At 44.9% G+C, this 26,853-nt stretch overlaps 1 long non-coding RNA gene across 2 annotated transcripts in view; it reads right to left on the minus strand.

The window, feature by feature from the left end:
* Positions 1 to 1,408: 1,408 nt before the first annotated feature.
* Positions 1,409 to 26,853, minus strand: part of LOC142655569 (uncharacterized) — a 52,885-nt gene continuing 27,440 nt past the window's right edge. For both annotated transcript variants that reach the window (XR_012849518.1, XR_012849519.1), the window contains exons 3-7: positions 18,873 to 18,950; positions 15,384 to 15,440; positions 13,998 to 14,086; positions 3,760 to 3,813; positions 1,409 to 1,469 (exon numbers count right to left, since the gene is read on the minus strand). This is a non-coding gene — a long non-coding RNA (uncharacterized LOC142655569). The remainder of the gene's footprint in view (positions 1,470 to 3,759; positions 3,814 to 13,997; positions 14,087 to 15,383; positions 15,441 to 18,872; positions 18,951 to 26,853) is intronic.

Raw genomic sequence — 26,853 nt, forward strand, 5'->3', positions numbered from 1 at the left:
CTTTCGTTCTTAAAACAGGAATGCAGTAGACTGGAGAAGTTTCAACTCACATGGATTACCAGGATTAATTTGGTCAAAATGTTAGTCTTACCTAAATATCTCTATTTTTGTATAACCATACCATACCCCATTACCTCCGCATTAGTAGCGCAAATTCAGGCTTTGTTTCTTAACTTTATATGGAATAAAAAGAGAGCAAGGGTATCCAAGTACCTTTCGTATCGTAGAGCTAAGAATGGTGGGTTGGGGGTTCCGTATTGGGCTACATATAATGTAGCAGCTATAAGGGACCAACTACATTCTTTTCGGAAATTCTCCTGCTTCCTTTTTGCGGTCACAGCTAGAAGATGCGGCTTTTGACCGGTTCTCTCTTAAAGAGGCTCTGTCACCAGATTTTGCAACCCCTATCTGCTATTGCGGCAGATAGGCGCTGCAATGTAGATTACAGTAACGTTTTTATTTTTAAAAAACGAGCATTTTTGGCCAAGTTATGACCATTTTTGTATTTATGCAAATGAGGCTTGCAAAAGTCCAAGTGGGCGTGTTTAAAGTAAAAGTCCAACTGGGCGTGTATTATGTGTGTTACATCTGGGCGTGTTTACTATTTTTACTAGCTGGGCGTTCTGACGAGAAGTATCATCCACTTCTCTTCAGAACGCCCAGCTTCTGGCAGTGCAGATACACAGCGTGTTCGTGAGAGATCACGCTGTGACGTCACTCACTTCCTGCCCCAGGTCCTGCATCGTGTCGGCCACATCGGTACCAGAGGCTACAGTTGATTCTGCAGCAGCATCAGCGTTTGCTGGTAAGTAGCTACATCGACTTATGCCGATGTGTCCTCGCTCGTCCGACACGATGCAGGACCTGGGGCAGGAAGTGAGTGACGTCACAGCGTGATCTCTCGAGAACACGCTGTGTGTCTGCACTGCCAGAAGCTGGGCGTTCTGAAGAGAAGTGGATGATACTTCTCGTCAGAACGCCCAGCTAGTAAAAGTAGTAAAAACGCCCCGATGTACGCACATAATACACGCCCAGTTGGACTTTTACTTTAAACACGCCAACTTGGACTTTTGCAAGCCTCATTTGCATAAATACAAAAATGGTCATAACTTGGCCAAAAATGCTCGTTTTTTAAAAATAAAAACGTTACTGTAATCTAAATTGCAGCGCCTTTTCTGCTGCAATAGCAGATAGGGGTTGCAAAATCTGGTGACAGAGCCTCTTTAAACATCTCCTTGTGACTGTGTATCTTGGTGCAAATCTATCACCTCTACCTCTGCGATTGATGTCTGATTCTTTGAAGGTATGAAAGATATATATTTGTAAACAGAGTTGGGTTTATAATCTCTTGAGTCAAATCCCGGACCAGGTCATTGAACTATTTATTTTTCATATTATCATAAAACCTTGGCTCGATGCTGGTCTTAAGATGTTCTCTTATTTCTTCGAAGCTGATAATGTTCAGTCATCTGAAAAACGTACACATACGTATCATATGTCAGCTAGCTTGTTCTTTCAATCTCTGCAGATAAGACATTTATTGCAGATGTTACTATTTCCCTCTAGACCAGGTAAATTCACTTATCATAAATTTATGTCTAACTGGGCAGGACATACGAAGGGTTTTATGTGTAGTTACGATCTGGTTTTTAATAGTCGTCATGGGAAAGTGAACTCTATGGTGAAATGGGAAGGGATAATAGATATGTCCCTAGAAGATATTTCTCCTGCCTCAATAGTAATCATACATCATATTCTTATTGCCACCAAATTAGCTATACCCCTTTCTAGGAAATCTACCATAGCTCTCTCCCTCTCAGATGTCATTAGAAGGGTTAATAGTCAATGTTACCATAAAAACGACTTACTTTCTAATGTTAAAATGCATTGTCGTAATTTGAACTTGTGCCTGAATTTAGTAAAAATATTTTTTGTGAAGTATAATCTCGATATATGTATGATATCCATGTTCAGAGGCACTGACTGTGTATTGTTATTTTGTGTTTCTTTTTGTTATATTAATTAGATTTCTACCTGTTTTGAGATTGTTGGACATTATGGTCCATTTTGTAAGTTTGAAAAAATCGAATAAAAATTTTCAATGATGAAAAAATATATATATATATTTCTGTGACAAAGTTACCTGAAGGTGGATATGGCTACCAACAGCACGTCAAGACAACTGCAATTGTCACGTTGTCTGCTTTCAGGAAATATGTAGGGTTTAGGGCTGCACTCACTTTTCAAGGTGTGTAATTCAGCACCGGGCCTCCGTGTCCCGGATGGCTACCGGTACAGGTGTCGTGATTGCGACGAGGCACCGGCCCCCCACACTCAGGGGTGAACCTAGCCCCTCTGCTGCCTGAGGCGAACTATAAAAAGGCGCCCCCCCCCCCAATCTATCAGAGTTTTCTCATTACTGGCTTTACACATCAAACACGCAATATATAATTTTTTTTTAAATAGGAAAACATTTGTTGTTTATTTGTAAAGTGCTGTTTAATGTATAGAAAAGGTTTAAAGAACTCTTTTTACTATATTACTTTAGTATCATAGATCAGCAACGCAGCATTAACACTGAAAATGGTTTAACATCTCCTATGCCCCCTTTTTATTACCTAATTGACTTATGATTTTTAACCGAGTTCAGTGGCCCGGCGTGGACGGCATGATGCAGTGACGTCATCGTGCCGGGCAGTTGATGTCATCAGCGTGCTCCCGATCTCTTGTAGGCCTCAGGCCTAAACCAGGCTGTGGCCTACAAGAGCAAACGGCGGAGCAGGGGTTTCTATTGTGGCAAATTATTTATTTTTTTTAATTTTATACTGCTAACTTTTTTTGGTGGGTTCCGCTGGACCGTTTGGACTACGTCGTAGATTCATTGGACTACATCAATGATCTACTTTAAAAAAAAAAAAAATTGTGAAAGAGGGTTGCATGGGGGAGTTTTGATTTCAATAAAAAAAAATTCTTATGTCTGTTTTTTTTAAATACTTTATTATGGCCTTAGTAATGGCAGCTGTCTGATTGACAGCGTTCAATTACTAAGGCTGGGGCTTAGCATTAGCCAGTAAAAAGGCTATCACTAACCCCTATTATTACCCCGGTTCCCACTGCCGCCAGGGATACCGGAAAAGTCGAGTACGATTCAGTACCTGGCCATCTGAAACGACGGCTAGGCCGCAGGCTGGTATTATCAGGCTGGGAAGGGCCAAAAAAGTGGCCCTTCCCAACCTGGGGATGCTAGGCTGCAGCTGCTTTATTGTATCTGGCTGGTTATGAAAAATTGGGGAAACTCCTCGTCATTTTTTTAAAATAAATTGAAAAAAAAATTACGTGAGATCCCCTCCATTTTTCATAGCCAGCCAGATACAATAAAGCAGCAGCAGCAGCCTAGCATCACCAGGGTGGGAAGGGCCATGGTTTTTGTCCCTTCCTAGCCTGATAGTACCAGCCTGCGGCCACCCAAGTACCCTTCACTTCAGATGTTCGGGTGCTGGATCGTACCCAGCTCTTCCCGGTACTCCTGGTGGCGGTGGGTACCAGGGTAATAATAGGGGTTAGTGAGGGCCTTATTACTGGCTAACACTAAGCCCCTTCTTAGTAATGGACGCTCTCAATCAGACAGCAGCCATTACTAAGGCGGTAATGAAGTATTAAAAAACAGAGACATAAAGAAATTTATTTTATTGAAATAACAACTCTTCCACACAATCCACTTTAACCATTTTATTAAAAAAGAAAAGAAAAAAAGCTTACATCAGCGAAGTAGTCCAACGAATCTACGACGTAGTCCAAATGGTCCAGCGGAACCTGCAAAACAAAAATTAGCAGTATGAAAAATAAAAATAAAGTTGGCTGCCCCCACAGACATATGAATAAATAGCTACCTTCGGGAACATATTAAAATAATTAGAAAAATTAGGCCCATAAAATAAAACATATCAAATAAAAAAAAAAAAATTATAACACCTTTCTTTTAAAGAGAACCTGCAGCATGTAATGGGGAGGGCCGCACAAACTCTGGGGCACTTTAAAAAAAATTCCTAGCCTCCTTCGTTATTTAGATATCGGTGCTGTAATATTTGGCGCCCGATATTTAAATAACCCCCTGAACTGTCAATGGGGAGGTAATTGGCAAGGGGGCGTGTAACATCGCTGTGACACTGTGCAATCACTACAGACAGTTTCAGAGCAAGAGCTGGACAGAGAGCGAGCGCGTGCGCGCGAGCGCGCAGCTCCGCCACCACTAAGGAACAGAAGAAGAGTGTGAATTCTTCTTCTTCTGTTTCATGGCATCGGAGCTGTGCGCACACGCACGCTCTCACTCTTTAGCTCTCGGCAGACAAGGACGACAAGACTGATCTCTCACCTAAGATCACAGTCTTGTACTTGCCTGCCGAGAGCTGAAGAGTGAGAGCGTGTGCACGCGCACATGCTCTCCTCTCTCCAGCTCTTGCTGTTGACAATGTCCGTAGCTGATTGGACAGTGTCACAGCGATGTTACATGCCCCCTTGCCAATTACCGCCCCATGGCGCCAAACATTACGCCACCGATATCTAAGTAAGGAAAGAGGGTAGGAAACATTTTTTTAAAGTGCCCCAGAGTTTGTGCAGCCCTCCCCATTACACGCTGCACTCAAATGCAAATCTGTGGGCAGGTGAAAGATTCTCTTTAAAGTGTAACAACTTTTTAAAAAACTTTTGACACGTCAGAAGTTTTGATCAGTGGGGTCCGAACACTGAGACCCCCCACTAGTCGCTAAAACGAAGCAGCAGAAGTGCTCGGGTGAGCGGTGTGCCGCTTCAATTCTGTTTGGCTTTCCTTGGAGCAGTGTACGGGCTCAATAGAAAGTCTAGGAGTCCGTACACCGCTCACTCGGCTGAAAGTCGATCATAAATGAAGCGGAACAGCGCTCACCCGAGCACTTCTGCTGCTTCGTTTTAGCGATCGGTGGGGGCCTCAGTGCTCGGTCCCCCACCGATGAAAATTTCGGACATGTCACTATGATATATAAAGATATCTATTAATGCGATTGGTGCAAGTTTTAATTACTTTTTATTGAAAATGATTTGTACTTTTTGAGACACAGCTGCTTTGTATCCTGTATACAGAGCAGCTGTATATAGCGCTGAGACCTGAATCCATTAGGTCGCCTATTACCGATCACATCTAAGTTATGAACTTAGATCTGATTGGTAACAGCTCGATCCTGCAGGACCCGCTGACCTGACGGATACAGGATACAGCGCTATATACATTATATAATATATTTATTTTAATTAGCGGGGGCAGGTTTATGGGGAAGGATTAGGGCCTGTTCACATCAGTGTTGGCTTTCCGTTCCGGGGTTCCGTGGGAGGTTTCCGTCGCGTGAACCCCGCAACGGAAAGTCAAACTGAAACCACAGCTTCCGTTTCAGTCACCATTGAAATCAATGGTGACGGAAACATTGCTAATGGTTTCCGTTCGTCACCATTCCGGCAGGTTTCAGTTTTTGTGACGGAATCAATAGCGCAGTCGACTGCGCTAATGGTGACGGAAACGGAAGCTGTGGTTTCAGTTTGACTTTCCGTTGCGGGGTTACCTCCGACGGAACCCCAGAACGGAAAGCCAACGCTGATGTGAACAGGCCCTAAGGCTTCTTTCACACTAGCGTTAATATACGTTTACCGCTCTTCCGTCAGAGGAAGAGAGGATCAATACGTTAAACGGAAAGCAACGGCTCCATTAGAATTACCATTGCTTTCAATGGTAATTCTTTTGTATCAGTTGCTTTCCGTTTGTCTCCGTTCGCTAAGTTTCAATTTTTTTTTTAAAGAAACAAAAGCGAAGTCTGCAGAACTTTTATTTCCGTTCAAAAGAACGGAAACCTAGCGAACGGAGACAAACGGAAAGCAACTGATACAAAAGAATTACCATTGAAAGCAATGGTAATTCTAATGGAGCCGTTGCTTTCCGTTTAACGTATTGATCCTCTCTTCCTCTGATGGAAGAGAGGTAAACGTATATTAATGCTAGTGTGAACAAAGCCCGATACAAGTAAGATATTAATTAAAAAATAAATTAAAAAAAACCAGCTGGGCTTTGAACCTGCAACCTCCATATGTAAGGCAGACAAGCTAACCACTACTCTATAGAAAGCTTCATAGTCAATGCCTGTGAAACTGTAGTAGTTGAGGGTTTATTCAACGACAGGCACTATTAGTCTCTCCTGTCTGCTGCGTGTGGGTGTTGACTGGTCAGAGACTCACAGTCAGACTGAATGCCACAGCTGCTGCATGCAGTGTGCTCTGGGAGTGACTGTGAGACTCACCAGTCACAGCTCTGCTTGTAGCTTTCCCACGCTAATTAAGCACAGGAAAGCTACAAAGCCAGGAGTATACTGCAAGGAGGGGGGGGGGGGTCTGGGCGTTTTACTGACAGCAGAGGGCTCTATAGGGGGGAATTATCCCCCCACCTTAGAGCCCTGACTAGTTACTATACTGAAAGGTTAGGGGGGTCTGAGCATCTGACTGACTGCTCTAAAGGGGGGGCAGAATCCCCCCCTATAGAGCTCTCTGCAGTAAGTCAGACAGTCAGACGCTCAGACGCTCCCCCACCCACACTAATCCTTCCATTATAGTGATGTGAGGGTTCTATGGGGTGGATTATTCCAGCCTCATAGAGCCCTCTGCTGTCGGTAAAATGCCCAGACCCCCCCTTGCAGTATACTCACGTCACGGGTCCCAGTCCCAGCAAGGCAGGAACTTACCTCGTGCTGCTCGTGCTGCTCGTCGCTCCTCCTGCAGACTTGCTCCTCTCTGGCTGCATACAGCGTCAGAGAGGAGGAGGAGTGTTTCAGACGTTCAGCACGTCTGCTATCTATGTGCGTCTGCATGGCCCCTCCCACCGGTCCAGTCCGTCCCGGGCTGAAAATGCTGTTTGGGTAGGTGGTGCCGCCTGAGGCCGTCGGCTCACCTGGCCTCATGGCAGGTGCGGCACTGCCCACACTGCATCTGTAAAAATGTACTATAGTAACTGGGGCCTATATAATAAAATTCACGAGCCCCTATACTAGTATACATTACTATAGTAATAACATCATACTTACTCTCCTTCCCGAGTGCAGCTTAAATCCTGACGTCTTCTTGCAGCATGACGTCATGACGCTGTGCACCGTGCATGATGTCACGACGCTTGATGGTGTCGGGATATCCTCTGCACCCGGAGTGGACCCGACGCCATTTATTGTTTTTTAAATGGGAAAACACGTTCCCCCCGCATTTTTCATAACTAGCCAGATACAACACAGCACTAGCAGCCTAGCATTACCAGGGTGGGAAGAGTCAGTTTTTGGCATTTCCCAGCCTGATAATACCAGACTGAGGCCACCCCAGTGCCTGACCATCACTACAGATGGTCGGGTACTGGATCATACTCAGCACTTCCCGGTACCCCTGGAGGTGGTGGGTACTGGGGTAATAATGGGGGGTTTGTGCTAGCCTGTTCACTGGCTAACATTAAGCCCTGCCTTAGTAATTGATGATGTCAATCAGCCAGCGGCCATTACTAAGGCGGTTGTAAAACAATTTTAAAAAATACAAGGACATAAAAAAAATATTTTGTTGAAATAAAAAACCAACACAACCCTCATTAACCATTTTATTGAGAAAAAAAAACACTGTAATCGAAGTAGTCCTCGAATTTGACGTAGTCTAACATCCAAACCTGTAAAAAAACACAAACACACCAAAAAAATTAGTAACACAAAAAAGCGAAGCAATTCTTATATTTACCTTTGCGGCTCCAGCGCTGGACTCATTAATGTCATTAATGTCAGTGAGCTGGGTCCTATATCTAATCCTATTATGTGTGATACTGTCTGCCGAGCCAATGTATCTAATCCTATCCATAGCTATAGGGTTTCAGTGCTATTGATATGCTGTCATATATATATTTATAAAAATATATATATATAAATAAATATATATAAAAAGAGAAAACTTGCAGCACTCCAATATGAAAAAATGTGTAAAGGATCTGCCAGGCACAGCTTCGGGGTTAACTTCCATAGGTAATCAGTCTTCACCTGAGTCTATCTCTCTGAGACAGACTCCAGCTTCCACCACTCAGGCTGGCAGGCTTAGGAGTGGGAGAGCCTATCGCAGCCTGGCCAGACTCAGCTAGCTCCCGCCCTCTGTCTATTTATACCTGCCTTTCCTGTTCCTCCTTGCTTGTGATTCTTTCCGTGTGGTTTCCTGGCCCAGCTACAGCTCCTAACTATTTGATCCTGCTCCATACTGACCATGGCTTTCTCACTACTCTTCTGCTCTGCGTTTGGTACCTCGTGCTCTCCTGGTTTGACTTGGCTCGTTCACCACTCTGTTGCTCACGGTGTTGCCGTGGGCAACTGCCCCTTTCCCTTGCTTTATATTCCCTTGTATGTTTGTCTCGTGCACTTACTGAGCGTAGGGACCGCCGCCCAGTTGTACCCCGTCGCCTAGGGCGGGTCGTTGCAAGTAGGCAGGGACAGAGTGGCGGGTAGATTAGGGCTCACTTGTCCGTTTCCCTACCCCTATCATTACATAATCACAAGCCCATATACCTAGTCTACCCTGGTCCTTGACACTACTATGGACCCCCTTGAGACCCTGGCTCAGCAAATGCAGGGTCTCTCCCTACAGGTCCAGGCCCTGGCTCAGAAGGTCAACCAGCCTGATGTTACCTTGGTAGTGCCCCTCACCTCAACTCCTGAACCCCACCTCAAGTTGCCCGACCGGTTCTCAGGGGACCGGAGGGCTTTTCTCTCCTTTCGGGAGAGTTGCAGGCTTTACTTTCGCTTAAAGCCCCACTCCTCAGGTTCTGAGAGCCAGCGAGTGGGTATAATTATGTCCCGGCTCCAGGACGGGCCCCAAGAATGGGCCTTCTCCTTGGCTCCTGACGCTCCTGACGCCCCTGAACTTTCCTCCGTTGATCTTTTCTTTTCTGCTCTCGGACTCATTTGTGACGAGACTAACAAGAATGCCTTTGCCGAGAGTCAGCTGGTGACCTTACGTCAGGGTAAGAGACCTGTTGAGGAGTATTGTTCTGACTTTAGGAAGTGGTGCGTAGCTTCTCGGTGGAATGACCCTGCCTTAAGGTGCCAGTTTAGGTTGGGTCTGTCGAATGCCCTGAAAGACCTGCTAGTTAGCTATCCCTCTTCTGACTCCCTAGACCAGGTTATGGCTTTAGCGGTACGACTTGACCGACGTCTCAGGGAATGACAACGCGAACGTTTATGTGTTTTCTCCTCCGACTCCCCCATGATGCCTCCCGAGGTTCCGTTGCTTCGTTCTTCCCCGGAAGACTCAGAGGTACCTATGCAACTCGGGGCCTTCGTGTCCCCCGAACAACGTAGAGATTTCCGCAGGAAGAATGGTCTCTGCTTCTACTGTGGGGATGACAAGCATCAAGTGAACAACTGTCCTAAGCGTAAGAATGCAGCCGGAGAACTTCCGCGCCTAAGTGATCATCGGGGAGGTCACTTGGGCGCACAGGTATTTCCCGTAAATATGAAACGTAATAAGATCTTGCTTCCCTTTCAGGTCTCTTTTGGTGGTAGGTCTGCTACCGGCAGTGCCTTCGTGGATACAGGGTCCTCTGCTAATATCATGTCTGTGGAATTTGCTATGTCTCTTGCTATGCCTTTGATTGATTTGCCTAAACCTGTCCCGGTAGTGGGTATCGACTCCACTCCTCTTGCTATTGGTTATTTTACACAGCATACCCCTGTTTTTGAACTCCTTGTTGGCTCCATGCATTTGGAGCAGTGCTCTGTACTGTTGATGCAGGGATTATTGTCCGATTTGGTTTTAGGCCTTCCCTGGTTGCAGTTGCATAATCCCACGTTTGACTGGAATACTGGGGAGCTTACCAAATGGGGTAATGAATGTTTGACGTCATGTTTTTCTGTTAATTCTATTTCTCCCCCTGAGGAGGTGAACACGCTACCTGAGTTTGTTCGGGACTTCGCTGATGTTTTCTCTAGGGAGTCCTCTGAAGTGTTACCTCCTCATAGAGAATACGATTGCACTATCGAATTGGTACCAGGAGCTAAGCTTCCTAAGGGTAGGATTTTTAATCTTTCTTGTCCCGAACGTGAAGCCATGAGAGAGTATATCCAGGAATGCCTGGCCAAGGGTTACATTCGCCCCTCTACTTCTCCGGTAGGTGCTGGCTTCTTCTTCGTAGGGAAGAAGGATGGTGGTCTTAGGCCATGCATTGACTACCGTAACCTGAATAAGGTCACTGTAAGGAACCAGTATCCCCTTCCTTTGATTCCTGATCTCTTTAATCAGGTTCAGGGGGCCCAATGGTTCTCTAAGTTTGATCTACGGGGGGCGTATAACCTTATCCGCATCAAAGAGGGGGATGAGTGGAAGACTGCGTTTAACACGCCCGAAGGTAATTTCGAATACCTCGTCATGCCCTTTGGGTTGTGTAATGCGCCGGCGGTCTTCCAGAATTTCATAAATGAGATTTTGAGAGATTACCTGGGGATATTTCTTGTAGTGTACCTTGATGACATACTGGTGTTTTCCAAGGACTGGCCCTCCCACATTGAGCATGTCAGGAAGGTGCTCCAGGTCCTTCGGGAAAACAAACTGTTTGCAAAAACCGAAAAATGTATGTTTGGGGTACAGGAGATACAATTTTTGGGTCAAATCCTCACTCCTCATGAATTCCGCATGGACCCCGCCAAGGTTCGGGCTGTGGCGGAATGGGTCCAACCTGCCTCCCTGAAGGCGTTACAGTGTTTTTTGGGGTTCGCTAATTATTACAGGAGATTCATTGCTAACTTCTCGGTCATCGCTAAGCCTCTTACGGACCTCACTCGCAAAGGTGCTGATCTCCTCCACTGGTCTCCAGAGGCTGTCCAGGCTTTTGAGGTCCTTAAGAAGTGCTTTATCTCGGCCCCGGTGCTGGTTCAGCCCAACCAAATGGAGCCATTTATCGTGGCAGTTGACGCATCCGAGGTGGGAGTGGGGGCTGTCTTGTCCCAGGGTACCAGGTCCCTCACCCATCTCCGCCCCTGTGCCTACTTCTCCAGGAAGTTTTCGCCCACTGAGAGTAACTATGATATTGGCAACCACGAACTCTTAGCCATTAAATGGGCATTTGAAGAGTGGCGCCACTTCCTGGAGGGGGCTAGGCACCAGGTAACGGTCCTTACCGACCACAAGAATCTGGTTTTCCTAGAATCTGCCCGGAGGCTAAACCCGAGACAAGCTCGATGGGCGCTATTTTTTACCAGATTCAACTTTTTGGTTACCTATAGGGCTGGGTCTAAAAATATTAAGGCCGATGCACTGTCGCGTAGCTTCATGGCCAGCCCTCCTTCGGAGGAAGATCCTGCTTGTATTTTGCCTCCCGGTATAATCATTTCTTCTATTGATTCTGATTTAGTCTCTGAAATTGCAGCTGTTCAAGGTTCAGCTCCCGGGAACCTTCCTGAGGACAAGCTGTTTGTTCCCCTGCAATACCGGCTAAGGGTACTTAGGGAAAATCATGACTCCGCACTATCTGGTCATCCAGGCATCCTGGGTACCAAACACCTCATTGCCAGAAACTATTGGTGGCCTGGGTTGCCTAAAGACGTTAAGGCCTACGTCGCCGCTTGTGAGGTTTGTGCTAGGTCCAAGACTCCCAGGTCCCGACCAGCGGGCTTACTACGTTCGTTGCCCATTCCCCAGAGACCTTGGACACATATCTCCATGGATTTTATCACCGATTTGCCTCCATCCCAAGGCAAGTCGGTGGTGTGGGTGGTAGTAGACCGCTTCAGTAAGATGTGCCACTTTGTGCCCCTCAAGAAACTACCCAACGCCAAGACGTTAGCTACCTTGTTTGTCAAACACATCCTGCGTCTCCATGGGGTCCCCGTCAATATTGTTTCGGACAGAGGGGTACAATTTGTTTCTTTGTTTTGGAGAGCCTTCTGTAAGAAGTTGGAGATTGATCTGTCCTTCTCCTCTGCTTTCCATCCTGAAACCAATGGCCAAACTGAGAGGACTAATCAATCTCTAGAACAATATTTAAGGTGTTTTATCTCTGATTGTCAATATGATTGGGTCTCATTCATTACCCTCGCTGAATTTTCCCTTAATAACCGGGTCAGTAACTCGTCAGGGGTCTCCCCCTTTTTCTGTAATTTTGGGTTTAATCCACGGTTCTCCTCCGTTTCACCTGGTAGTTCCAACAATCCCAAGGTAGAGGTCGTTCATCGGGAACTGTGCACAGTCTGGGCCCAGGTTCAGAAGAACCTAGAGGCGTCCCAGAGCGTACAAAAAACTCAGGCTGATAGAAAACGTTCTGCTAACCCCTTGTTTATGGTCGGGGATCTGGTGTGGTTATCGTCTAGGAACTTGCGTCTTAAGGTCCCGTCCAAGAAGTTTGCTCCCCGGTTTATTGGGCCGTATAAGGTCATTGAAGTCCTCAATCCTGTCTCCTTCCAGCTGGAGTTACCCCCATCTTTTCGTATACACGACGTGTTTCATGCCTCCCTCCTTAAACGCTGCTCCCCATCCTTGGCTCCCTCGAGGAAACCTCCTGTTCCCGTTCTCACCCCTGAGGGGGTGAAATTCGAGGTGGCCAAGATTGTGGACAGCAAGATGGTCCAAGGTTCCCTCCAGTACCTGGTCCATTGGAGAGGATACGGGCCTGAGGAGAGGACTTGGGTACCCGCCCGGGATGTTCACGCTGGGGTATTGGTCAGGAAGTTCCACCTTCGTTTCCCCAGTAAACCAGGTCCACTTAGAAAGGGTCCGGTGGCCCCTCATAAAAGGGGGGGTACTGTAAAGGATCTGCCAGGCACAGCTTCGGGGTTAACTTCCATAGGTAATCAGTCTTCACCTGAGTCTATCTCTCTAAGACTGACTCCAGCTTACACCACTCAGGCTGGCAGGCTTAGGAGTGGGAGAGCCTATCGCAGCCTGGCCAGACTCAGCTAGCTCCCGCCCTCTGTCTATTTATACCTGCCTTTCCTGTTCCTCCTTGCTTGTGATTCTTTCTGTGTGGTTTCCTGGCCCAGCTACAGCTCCTAACTATTTGATCCTGCTCCATACTGACCCTGGCTTTCTCACTACTCTTCTGCTCTGCGTTTGGTACCTCGTGCTCTCCTGGTTTGACTTGGCTCGTTCACCACTCTGTTGCTCACGGTGTTGCCGTGGGAAACTGCCCCTTTCCCTTGCTTTATATTCCCTTGTATGTTTGTCTTGTCTATTGAAAAAATTCAACCATCAAAGCGAGGTGGAGATATTAAACATAAAACTCATTTAAGAGAAGCGTATTGGATATATAGGCTAAACACAAGATACCCAGAAGGTCTTAACTTAAATAAAGAATTAATGTATCTCTATTAATCCATTTACAATCAAATTAGGACCTCTACTAAAACATACGCTCTTATGACAAACAATTTAAAGTAAGCCAATATATTCCAAGTTACTCCAAGGTATCTATACAATCCCAATTTTATATTCATGTTCCCAATATGTACAGGCATAATATTTGCTAGTTGCCTTGTACATAGAAACCGTCACATCACCAAACCCTAGTTATGTATAATGTAAGTTTCCCCACTTTACCAGTTACAGTTGTGGTCCAACCAACACCCCCCCACATCCTATCCTCGTCAACGCCATTCAGAGCCCTGTTTTCAATATCACAAAACAATTTTGACAACATATATATGTTTAATAATAAAACTGTAATATACAACACACACAATATTTTCCAAAATGAAAACAAATAGTTAACAAAAATATACAATGACATAGATATACATTGAACAACAACCTGCACACAGTAATACTCAAAATTGAGAGATTAAAATCGACCCCATAAGACATCAAAAAAATATTTTCACGGACAAATTCCATAAACATAATATACATTCTTATAAACCAGTGGTGATTTGCAAATTTTAATTATCACCACATACGATCATAAAATTTAACATAATAAAAATACTTACCGACATTCAATGATGGATTTAAAAAGGAGCTGGAATCGGGCTGTCGATCACCTCTCATGTTGTATCCCAAAACGAGTCCTGGAACGCAACTGAATCAAATAAAACTTTAATAAACAGACAAACACGCAATCTGATATGTTTTCTAACATATACACATATATATAAATCAAAAGTATTAGAAATTCATCGTCGGAATACAAAACAGTTTCCGAACATAATCTTTGTAATGCATAGATACATACAAACATCTACCAAACATCAAGTCATGGTAACCTGACATTCATTTCCGGTGTTTGCGTTCCAAAATAACACAACCATGACACGCAATCATTATCTACTCATCAGCTGTTCCAACCTTCACAGCATATATATGACAGCGCGCTCTTTTCAAAACTTACCACAGCCAAGTCTAAGGACGCAGCGTCGTCCGAAACGCGTAGGCCTAAGAGGACACCTTCCCTCCACTTCATACACACCCAGGACCTAATATCACTGGACTTCTTTTTAATTTACAACATTAAACTTGGAAAATTGATTTCCATTTTAACGCTTCTCAGCGCTGGATCCTACCTTTGTTTCCCTGTTCTCTACTCGCTATCCGTGTGCCGACACGAGGATCCGGGCGCTATCAACGACACACCGGAGTGTGTCAGGTGAGCTGGAGGATCTCTCCACATGTTCCTTTTGTCACAAATTTTCGGCTAAGTTTTCTCCTCACGAGCTCCCAACGTTAACCAGTGAGTCCTTTACATATCTATTTCATGTACGATTATATATATTCAATATGTGTATACTGAAGTGATTTTAGAACGTATTATTCTACAACAAAACAAAAGGCCACAACTTTTCAAGAAACTATATACAAGTAACATGTTTCATGGATATAACTCCTAGATAAACAACAAGTTGGCTTCAGCAACACTGTGCTTGTTTTTAACGTAACTCACTTTGTATCAATACCTCGGAGAATCTCTCAGTACACCTAAAACTACACTGACAACATGACTCAAGATACCAAGCACACTCGCTTTGAACTAGCGGAGAAAGTATTTGGTCACCATGACAACCTTCCGGAAAACAATCAAGATATGGAAGAACTGTTTCACATGTTGGAAAAACATCTAGCCCAACAAGCAAAAATTTGGTGGGACCTGACCACCCTCAAAAACTACATTGCAAAGAACATGATTCCTAGAGGCCTACGGCTCAGAAAAACACCCAGTATTATTTATACAGATGAATTCCAGAATCAATGGAATCAGATCCTTTCAACCTGCTCTATTAATCTGATGAAATTAATAACGGAACAAGAAGAATTAAAATTAAAAGAATTGGACATTCATATATCAGAAACAAATAAATCACTAGAAGCATTTTCCAACTCACCTTCCTATGATCTTCTTCACACCAGAACGTCAGCAGCCATTGCCAAACTCGACCATGCTATTGCAGAAACGAAGAAAAACAAATTTCAACGAGATACAAAGGATTACATCAGTAACGAAGTATACAATTGGAGTCAAAAAACAAGGAATTACACCAGACCAAGACCGATCCTAAAGAAAAGGAATCAACAATTCAAACAATATAGAGATCTACCCAACAGAGTCAGTTTTAGTTCGACCGAATTAGAATCTGCGGATGGTACTTCAGAAGATGACAATAGCCAAACGTGTCCCCGTCCTAATCATAGATCAGAAAATCCTTCTTATTTTTCAAAAAACGGGGAAGGAGGGGCGGTAGGAAACACAAGTCGAATAAATCAAGAACAAAATCGTCGCCTCCGCCCAAGGAAATACCAACAATACCGTTAACGAATGTCACCAATTTATCTTCTACCTTGTTGACCCCAGAGCAAAATGAAGTATTAACGTTAGGTCTCAATTTTGCCCCCAAATTTTTTTTTAACCTATTCAACACAATATTAGACATAAATAAATTCATCCGTAACTTAACGGTTAAAAAACACTTTCTTCAGAATGAAACAAGCTCTGACATTACATCCACAGGGACGACATCCATAATCACATCGCCAGATGAGACAAGACTAAAAGCGACGATAGCATCAATACCAACAGATTTCACATTCCAAGAACTATCAACCATGGTATCCCTAGACCATTTACGCAGTGAAACTGCCAATCAAATTGTCACGACGGCACATAAATTTACTACATCAAATTCGAAATTTTACCCTATCAGTTCACGTACAGATTCAATGGATCGTTTCCAAACTGTCATAGAAAAAGAGCTACATAACCTTGCAGACAGTCTCAAAAATCAATATCCAAGAACGAATATGTCAACTAAACTAAACAAAGCAGTAAAATCATTACATGAGAACAAGGATTTAACTATAAAAATGTCAGATAAAGGTGGCAATGTCACAGTCTTGAACAAAAAAGATTACGAACAATCAATTATCAACATGCTATCTGACAAAACCACCTATAAGACTTTGGCTAGAAATCCTGTCGACATAATCAAACACCAGATGAAGAAATTACTGGACGATGGACTACAAGGTGGATTCATTACTCAGAAACAAAAAGAGTATATTTACATCGAACAACCAATTACCCCCATAATCCATGCGCTACCTAAGATCCACAAACAAACCGTACCTCCACCAATGAGACCGATAGTCTCTGGTATAGGATCAATCCTAGAAAAGCTATCAGAATGGCTAGATACACTATTACAGCCTCTAGCATAAAACACACCCGGTTTTCTAAAGGATACAAAACATGTTCTCAATATATTTCATAACAAAATTTGGGCAAAACATTTTACCTGGCTCACATGCGACGTTGTATCACTATACACGTCAATTCCACATGAAATAGCCCATACTGCTCTCAAATTTCATCTAATGAAATACAGTATATACGAAACAAATTTTCAAGCCTATATACTAGAAGTACTCATGTTCCTACTAACCAACAACTATTTCCAATTCGACACAAAATACTATTTACAACTCAAAGGTGTGTCTATGGGGGCAAAATTTTCTCCATCAATAGCCAATATAGTGATGTCATGGTGGGAACATTTCCACATTTTTTCGCCTGATAATATCCACAACAACTGTATAGAACGGTACGGTAGATATATCGACGATATTCTGATTATTTGGAAAGGAAAAATGGACATCATCCCTGAATTTGTGGCAGCCCTCAACAACAACCAGTGCAATTTAAAATTCACCTACCATCATGATACTTCACACATTATATTCCTAGACTTGGAATTAAAAGGAGACGAAGGCATGTTCATATCCACAAAAACCCATCGAAAACCTACAGCTACTAATAATATTCTTCATGCAAAAAGTGACCATACAAAACATACCATCAGAGCCATACCTCTGGGTGAAATGCATCGAGCAAAAAGAAATTGTACCAGCCAGAACCAGTTTGAGCTTGAACAAAAACTAATACAAACAAGACTACAAGAAAGAGGTTATCCGAAATGGAAATTGACCAGAGCTAGCAACATCATAAACAAAAAATCAAGAAAACAACTTCTTGGCCAACAAAAAATTGCAAATAAAAAACAAGAACTACAACCTGTTGCCAATCAACCTACACTCATATTACAACAAAGTAATCAATTCACCAAAATAAAAAATATAGTCACCAATTACCTGCCCATCCTTATGGAAGACGACACATTGCGTACAATTCTGTCAGGAGGTTGCAGGATAGTAGCAAAGAAAGCCCCCTCCTTGGGTAACACTCTGTCTCCCTCGTTATATACATCCAATGTCAATACAACAACAACATGGTTAGAGACCAAAGGTTTTTTCAGATGTGGCCAGCATCCCTGTAAAACCTGCTCCTACGTACACCCAACCAAAAATTTCAGTAATTCCACACAAACAGACAATTTTACAATTCAAAATTACATTAACTGCAATTCAGAGTCAGTTATTTACCTAATTGAATGCACGGAATGTCAACTTAAATATGTTGGCTGTACGAACCGAAAATTCAAGACGAGAATTTTAGAACATCTGAGCTACATAAGAAATGCAAATATCCTCAATATATCAAATGCGGCCAAACATTTCATTTCTCATCACAATAAATCTACAAAAACTTTTCGTTGCTATGCTATTGAAAAAATTCAACCATCAAAGCGAGGTGGAGATATTAAACATAAAACTCATTTAAGAGAAGCGTATTGGATATATAGGCTAAACACAAAATACCCAGAAGGTCTTAACTTAAAGAAAGAATTAATGTATCTCTATTAATCCATTTACAATCAAATTAGGACCTCTACTAAAACATACGCTCTTATGACAAACAATTTAAAGTAAGCCAATATATTCCAAGTTACTCCAAGGTATCTATACAATCCCAATTTTATATTCATGTTCCCAATATGTACAGGCATAATATTTGCTAGTTGCCTTGTACATAGAAACCGTCACATCACCAAACCCTAGTTATGTATAATGTAAGTTTCCCCACTTTACCAGTTACAGTTGTGGTCCAACTAACACCCCCCCCCCACATCCTATCCTCGTCAACGCCATTCAGAGCCCAGTTTTCAATATCACAAAACAATTTTGACAACATATATATGTTTAATAATAAAACTGTAATATACAACACACACAAAATTTTCCAAAATGAAAACAAATAGTTAACAAAAATATACAATGACATAGATATACATTGAACAACAACCTGCACACAGTAATACTCAAAATTGAGAGATTAAAATCGACCCCATAAGACATCAAAAAAATCTTTTCACGGACAAATTCCATAAACATAATATACATTCTTATAAACCAGTGGTGATTTGCAAATTTTAATTATCACCACATACGATCATAAAATTTAACATAATAAAAATACTTACCGACATTCAATGATGGATTTAAAAAGGAGCTGGAATCGGGCTGTCGATCACCTCTCATGTTGTATCCCAAAACGAGTCCTGGAACGCAACCGAATCAAATAAAACTTTAATAAACAGACAAACACGCAATCTGATATGTTTTCTAACATATACACATATATATAAATCAAAAGTATTAGAAATTCATCGTCGGAATACAAAACAGTTTCCGAACATAATCTTTGTAATGCATAGATACATACAAACATCTACCAAACATCAAGTCATGGTAACCTGACATTCACTTCCGGTGTTTGCGTTCCAAAATAACACAACCATGACACGCAATCATTATCTACTCATCAGCTGTTCCAACCTTCACAGCATATATATGACAGCGCGCTCTTTTCAAAACTTACCACAGCCAAGTCTAAGGACGCAGCGTCGTCCGAAACGCGTAGGCCTAAGAGGACACCTTCCCTCCACTTCATACACACCCAGGACCTAATATCACTGGACTTCTTTTTAATTTACAACATTAAACTTGGAAAATTGATTTCCATTTTAACGCTTCTCAGCGCTGGATCCTACCTTTGTTTCCCTGTTCTCTTTGTCTCGTGCACTTACTGAGCGTAGGGACAGCCGCCCAGTTGTACCCCGTCGCCTAGGGCGGGTCGTTGCAAGTAGGCAGGGACAGAGTGGCGGGTAGATTAGGGCTCACTTGTCCGTTTCCCTACCCCTATCATTACAAAATGGTTGTTTATTCAGTCAAGCACAAAGCAACATTTCTGTCATACAATAAGACCTTTATCAAGGTAGCTGAGGGCTGGGAGCATCCCTGCTCTAACGGGTGAGATCGATATCCATATACAGTAGATCTCACCCGTTTAACCCCTCAGATGCGGCGCTCAATAGCGAACACCGCATCTGAGTGGTTTTGGAGAGAGGGCGGGAGCTCCCTCTCTCATCGCACCGGCACCTGGCAATAAGATCGCCGGGTGTCGTGTCTTCTATGGCAGCCGGGGGCCTAATAAAGGCCCCCAGGTTTGCCTGTAGTGAATGACTGCTAGGTCATGTCAGAGGCATGGCCTAGCAGATGCCTGTCCGTTTTACACGGACAGGCAGTAATACACTGCAATAGGGTATCCAACACGGCGCCACTGGGCAGGGTGCATGAGGCGCCATATCTACCGCCTGTGCAGCGGCAGGCGACACCACCAGACAGCCAGCATAGTCAGGGAATGCCGTACATTTTCAGGGGGACCCCCACCCCACCAGTGCACACAGGGAATCATCACACAGGCCTGTCCCCGTGTCCCCCGCTCTCAATGGAACGGACCCTGGCAGAACTCTGGGAGATGGTCAAAGTATTGCCCACAAAAACCGACCTGGACCTCCGCCTCGCCCGGTTAGAGGAGAAACATGAGAGGGCCATTGGTGCGGTCACACAAGATGTACGAGCTCTGGCCACGCGGGTGGAAACATTAGAGCGCCAGCATTCCGTATCCTCCCTGGACATATCAGTCCTCTCTCAGTCCTTGGCTACCCAAGCTACGCAACTCCGGGACCTCTCGCTACATTTGGATGATGTCGAGAATAGGGGGAGGCGTAATAATTTGAAACTGAGGGGTTTGTCCGAGTCTGTACCCCCAGATGGACTTTACTATGCTGTGACACACATTTTTAACAAGCTACTGGAGCGTCCGCGGGATATGCCCATAGAGATGGACAGAGTTCACAGGCTGGCGGGCCCCCGGAATAGAGATGGCAACCGACCCAGAGATGTTATATGTAGAGTACATTTCTACAAGCAGAAAGAGGAGATTGCCCTGAGAGCCTGGGAGAAGGGGGCTGTCCCTATCAGCGGTACCGACATTATAGTCCTGCCAGATGTCTCAAGACTGACACTCTCCATGCGCAGAACTGTCCGTCCGTTACTGGAAGCGACAAAGGCAGCAGGCGCAACCTACAGGTGGGAACACCCCTTCCATTTCATCCTTCGCAAGCAGGGAATGTCATTTGCGGTCCGCTCCCCGGATGATTTAGAGGCCTTCCGGTTCTTGGAGATCCCACCGGTGCGTTTACCAGACTGGACTGACCCTCCGGCACCATTCTCTCCCAGAGGAGGCCCGTATCCAGATTATGTCTCATCTTCCGACTCGACCAGGAGCGGAGCCGCCAGAACTCCGACCCCCAGAACGTCGATCTCCGCGCCGAGACCGTGGGTTCGGGCCTGTTGACCCTCATCCTCCAGGACGACTTTCACCGCGGAGGGATTGAATGATCTTCGGCACTCCTATGTGGACATTTACTTGTACTTCTTCCCACATTTTTCTTCCATAGGGTTCTTGGAGGACGGTAAAGAACGCATTGCTGGTATTGCTCTACGGCCATCTGTACTGCTGTGGGCCTGGGGGGAGGGAAGGTTTTCACCGGTTGGGGGATGTTTCAACTGTCTCACCTGTTTCACCAAGTGGGGGAAGGTGGGTTATGGAATTGTTAATTGTTGATTTGGTGAGTCCGGGGCTTCAATGCACTTTAGTTTAATTGAGATATCTAGTTGACAATTGAATTGCTGAAACACTGTTTTTGCACTGCTGTCTTTCCTCGTTTCCTATTAGGGTTCCGTGCAGCTGTGTCGTGTCCGAAGGCCTTCTGCGGGCGACATAGCTCACGTTGAGTAGTGGAGAGATACTGTACTCCGACTTTAGAGAACTTGTGTTTCCTGGCTTCTTCTGTATTGCTGCTCCTGTGCAGGAGCTCTTTCTTCTTCTTTTTCTCTTTCTCTTTCTTTTCTCCCTCCTCCTTCCCTAAATCCGCTACCATGTCTGACATTACCGTTGTCTCCCTGAATACGCAGGGTCCATTCTCCGTCTTCTGTGGAAAAGAAAAGCACACGTGGCCTTCCTGCAGGAAACCCACTTTCGGGCAGACTGCATCCCGAAGCTCACAGACTCGAACTACCCTGATGGGTATCATAGTGTATCCCTTGACTCCAAGACTAAGGGAGTCTCCATCCTGATCTCACGTTCCCTCCACTGGGAACACGTAGAGACCTGCACAGATGAAGCGGGTCGGTACCTTTTTGTGAAGGGTAAGTTGGATAACGCACTGTACACACTGGCCTCATACTATCTCCCTAACTCTGGTCAAGTGGCCTACTTGGACAGAGTTTTAAAGGCGCTGGATGGCTTTATGGAAGGCACCCTAATACTGGGGGGGGATTTAAATGTCACACTGGACCCCGTATTAGACACCTCGCGAGAGCACTCCTCTCTACCCAGGGCAGCACACCGTCGTATACGACAATTGCTGCATGAGCACCAACTTGTAGACACGTGGCGGGTTATGCATCCCTCAACCAAAGACTACACGTTTTATTCGGCACCACACAATTCCTACTCTAGGTTGGATTACTTTTTCCTGCGTCACACACATCTCTCTAGCCTTACATCGTCCACAATAGATGATATAACGATGTCTGATCATGCCCTTATTACTCTCACTTTAGCTCGCCCAACGGCCCACCCTCGTTCTTGGCAGTGGCGACTGAACGAATCGCTCCTACAAGATCCGACAGTGGTCTCCGATGTTCGCAGGGAACTGGTGGAGTACTTAGACACAAACAACACGCCAGGGATGGACTCTTTTTGTATTTGGGAGGCGCACAAATGCGTGGTGCGCGGTTCTTTTATACGAATCGGAGCCAAACTTAAGAAAGAGCGGACGGCCCACCTCCGGGACTTACTGTCCCGAATACATAGACTGGAACAGTCCCATAAGGTATCTCAGGACTGGGTGTTAGGGGCAGAACTGGGGCAGATGAGGGAGCAGGTACGTTCACTTTGTCTTGCAAAGGCGAAGGCCACCTTAGTTAAATATAGGCGTCACTTTTATGAATTTAGTAACAAACCCAGGACCCTGGCCCGTGCTCTTCGGAAAACCCTCTCACGTACCTATGTCCCACACGTCCTAGGCCCACATAATGAACGGCTGCAGCTCCCACAAGACATTTCAGAGGCCTTCCGTGCCTATTACCACTCTCTCTATAACCTCCCGAAGGCATCCTCCTCTCCGGACGGCAGTAGTCAACTGGAGAGCATCGAGCAGTATCTTCGGTCCTCAGGGATGAAATCTATCCCACTAGACGATATTGCGGCCTTGGAGGCCCCCATCTCCCCGGAGGAGTTGTCATGGGCACTGAAGGAATCCCAGACGGCCTGTCCCTGCCATACTACAAGACCTACTCAGACGTGCTCATGCCCCACTTCCTCCGGGCCTTTAATTCACTCACTGAGGGGGGCTCCATCCCTAGAGACACGTTGAGGGCACACATTACGGTCATACCCAAGGAGGGGAAGGACCCATCCCTATGCCAGAGTTATCGTCCTATTTCTCTACTGGATGTAGATCTGAAACTATTTGCGAAGATTCTGGCATATCGGTTGAATCCGCTCCTACACAATGTGATACATACCGACCAAGTGGGTTTCATGCCCTTACGGGAAGCATGAGATAACACCACACGGGCGATTAATTTAATGTACCAGGCGGCAGTTTCATCCCTCCCCACTTGTTTTTTGTCGACGGACGCAGAAAAGGCCTTCGACAGGGTCAGCTGGGACTTTATGTTGGCAACTTTGCGACATACAGGAATAGGGACTCATAAGATGTCCTGGATCTCGGGTCTCTACTCCTCCCCATCAGCCCAGGGTAAGGTCAACGGGCACTTCTCATCTTCATTTACGATCACTAATGGTACACGGCAAGGCTGCCCCCTGTCTCCACTAATTTTCATTTTATGGCTGGAAACCTTGCTGTGCAATATCCGCTCCAACCCGGCTATTACATGCTTGGACTTGGGAGGCAGGCCCCATAAGGTTGCCGCCTACGCGGACGATTTACTCTTCTTCCTCACAGTCCCTATAATTTCCTTACCCAACCTGATGGCGGAGTTGAGTAGATACTCGAGACTATCCAACTTCAAAATCAATTACCAGAAGTCAGAGGCTCTTAACATCTCGTTACCACAGACTCTGGTTACTGACCTGTCTGAATCCTTCTCTTTTAAGTGGGCAAGGGACTCGCTTAAATACCTGGGAGCCCGACTTCCCAGTGATCTATCTCGCCTTTATGCAGTGAACTTTCCTTCACTTCTTCAACGTATAAAGGCTGACCTGGACTCTGGACGTCGGGCACCTTCACCTGGTTTGGTAGGTGCGCGATTTATAAAATGAACATTTTACCGCTGATCCTTTATCTTTTACAGGCCTTACCGATACATATCCCATGCCCGTTCTTTCAATACCTGCTGTCCCTTGTGCACAAATTCATCTGGGCAGGGAAACCGGCGCGTATTGCCTGATCCCTGCTTTTTCGTGTAAAGGGGGGCATTGGTCTACCGGACTTTGTCTCCTACCATCACGCCTCCCACTTGACACGAATTTTAGACTGGTTCCAACATGGCGAGATCAAAGAATGGGTATCTATGGAACAGGTTTTTATGACAGTCCCTATACAGGCTCTACCTTGGTTGGGTAGACATGTTCCCCTGATAGCACGGACACACCCGACAATCGGTCCCACCCTTGCAGTTGCGGCACGGGTATTTCCTCGGGCGGACTTCTCGCCGCCCCCCTCCCCGATGTTCCCGATTTTGGGCAATCCTGCTATTCCACCGGGACTAGACAGTGGCCCATTTCAGCTATGGTTGAGGGCAGGTAAGGGGCGGGCTGTACACTTCGTGCAGGATGGGAGGTGGATGTCAAGCGCTCAACTACAGTCTTTGTCTGACCCGGTCCCCTTCTCGGCGTGGCAGGTTACCCAGTTGCGACATTAGAACATCCAGCGGCGCAACCGCGAGATTGCTCCCCGTTTGAACTCCTATGTACAGGTGCGGGAACTTTATACTCTACTGATCTCACCCTCCAATCTGCCCCCACCTCCTTACCGGCTTAGCTGGGAGAGGGACTTGGGCGTGACATTTACCCCTGAACAAAAGGAACGCCTGTTCACCATGACGCATAAGTCCTCTATGGCCAGCAGACTTCAGGAGGCAGGATTCAAGATTCAGTCCCGTTGGTATAGGGTGCCTTCCAGATTGCATGCAATGATCCCGGCGGCCTCGCCATTATGCTGGAGATGTCGGGACCATGTGGGTACAATCATGCATATTTTTTGGGACTGCCCACTCCTGACTGATTTCTGGTCCGAGGTGTGGCGCATTTCCTCTAAATTTACAGATTTCCCCCTCCCACGATCCCCGGGTCTTTTCCTGCTCCATCTGTGTGAGGTCCCTCTGTCTACGTATAGACGCTCGGTAGTTCGCCATTTGGTGAACGCAGCTAGGGCGTGTGTTCCTGCACTGTGGAGACAATCCTGTCCCCCGTCAGTGGGCATGTGGTTCGGCAAGATTCAGGAGATCATGAGAATGGATGACCTCACGGCATCAATGAAAGGGTCCCATGCCTCCTTCCTCAGAACATGGCATGAATGGATCCGATTTCAATCCACTGCGGAATATAAGGCCATCATGGCCTCTTGACTTCACACCTAGATCCAGTGTGTCAGGTCAGCTCCCCCTCCCTTTTTTTCGTTTCAATAGTTTTTATTGAGAATTTTTTAACATATAAACATTTATACATTTCAAGTATTTCAAGCATACTGAAGATACAGGACAATGAGACATTTAGTCCCAACAAATAACAGTAAGAGCATAACAGAAGTAAACAAAAACATTGCAAACCATTCGTATAGTGCACTAAAACTGTATTGTACATTCAATATCCACGTATATTCATATTCTTGTGGTCATGACCTTCATTTTTGATGCTATTGGAACATTTTATTATTGTTGAGACCTCACATACTTGTGTAATGAAGCCTACTCAAAAAGATTTATAGAAGATACTGTTGCACCATGGGGCCCATAAAAGGTTAAATTTTGTGTACGTGGAGTTTCCTAAGGCCATTATTCTTTCATAGGAATATGTTGTGTTAATTAATGCTATGAGCTCCTCAAGCATTGGGGTTTCTACTTTCTTCCAATATCTTGTGATGACTAGTTTTGCCATTACCAGGATTTTACAAATAAGGCATCTCGCCAAGGAAGGGAAACCCTCTAATTCTAGAAATAATAACGCTACCTGAGGAGACATGATAACTGGATTTTGTATTACTTCTGCCAGTAATCTAAATACTTGGGCCCAGAACCAGTCTAATTTGTGGCATTGCCATAGCATGTGGAATAAGGACCCTGTATTTCCACACTTTCTCCAACAGAGAGGCGAAGACTCAGGATATATCCTATGTAGACGATCAGGAGTGTAGTACCATCTCAGGGATGTTTTAAGTGCTGCTTCAATATGTTGAATGCACGGTAGAGCCCTATGTATGAGCCTGAAAGAAGCCAGCCATGTGGCGTCGTTAAACGATATCCCTAAGTCTCTTTCCCATGACTTGTGTAAGTGAGTTTTAGTAAAAGAACAGTGAGATTTAATCATGTTATATATGGGTTTTAAACCTCCTATACGTCTGGAGAAATGAGCAAATAACTTACTGTTACATAAGGCATTTAAATTGCCGGTGGATTCCATGCAATGTTTTATTTGGAGAAATTTAAAAAAGTCAGAGTTGGGCATAGAGAATTTCGACTTTAGCTGCTCAAAAGTCACCAAGTGTTGACCATCAAGTAGCAAGGAAACATCAGTGATGCCACCAGCAATCCAGGACGTTAACTTGAGATTTGGGATTATTAGCATAAAAAATTCTAAAGGAATATAACTTTTGAGTAACGGACTACAATTTAGCGTGTTATTCTGAATATAGGACCAACATTCCAGAGTCGTCTTTGTCAGAGGGGATAGTGGACGCGAAGGTACCAAATCCCAAAACGTCCAGAAGAGAGTGGTTTTTAGAGGTAAAGGTGAGATATAGGAAGTTTCAATTTGTAACCACTGCTTTCCTGTGTCCATGGCCCACCAGCTGGAAATTTGCGCTACTT

Source organism: Rhinoderma darwinii, chromosome 6 (assembly GCF_050947455.1).
Source record: "Rhinoderma darwinii isolate aRhiDar2 chromosome 6, aRhiDar2.hap1, whole genome shotgun sequence".
NCBI lineage: Eukaryota > Metazoa > Chordata > Amphibia > Anura > Rhinodermatidae > Rhinoderma > Rhinoderma darwinii.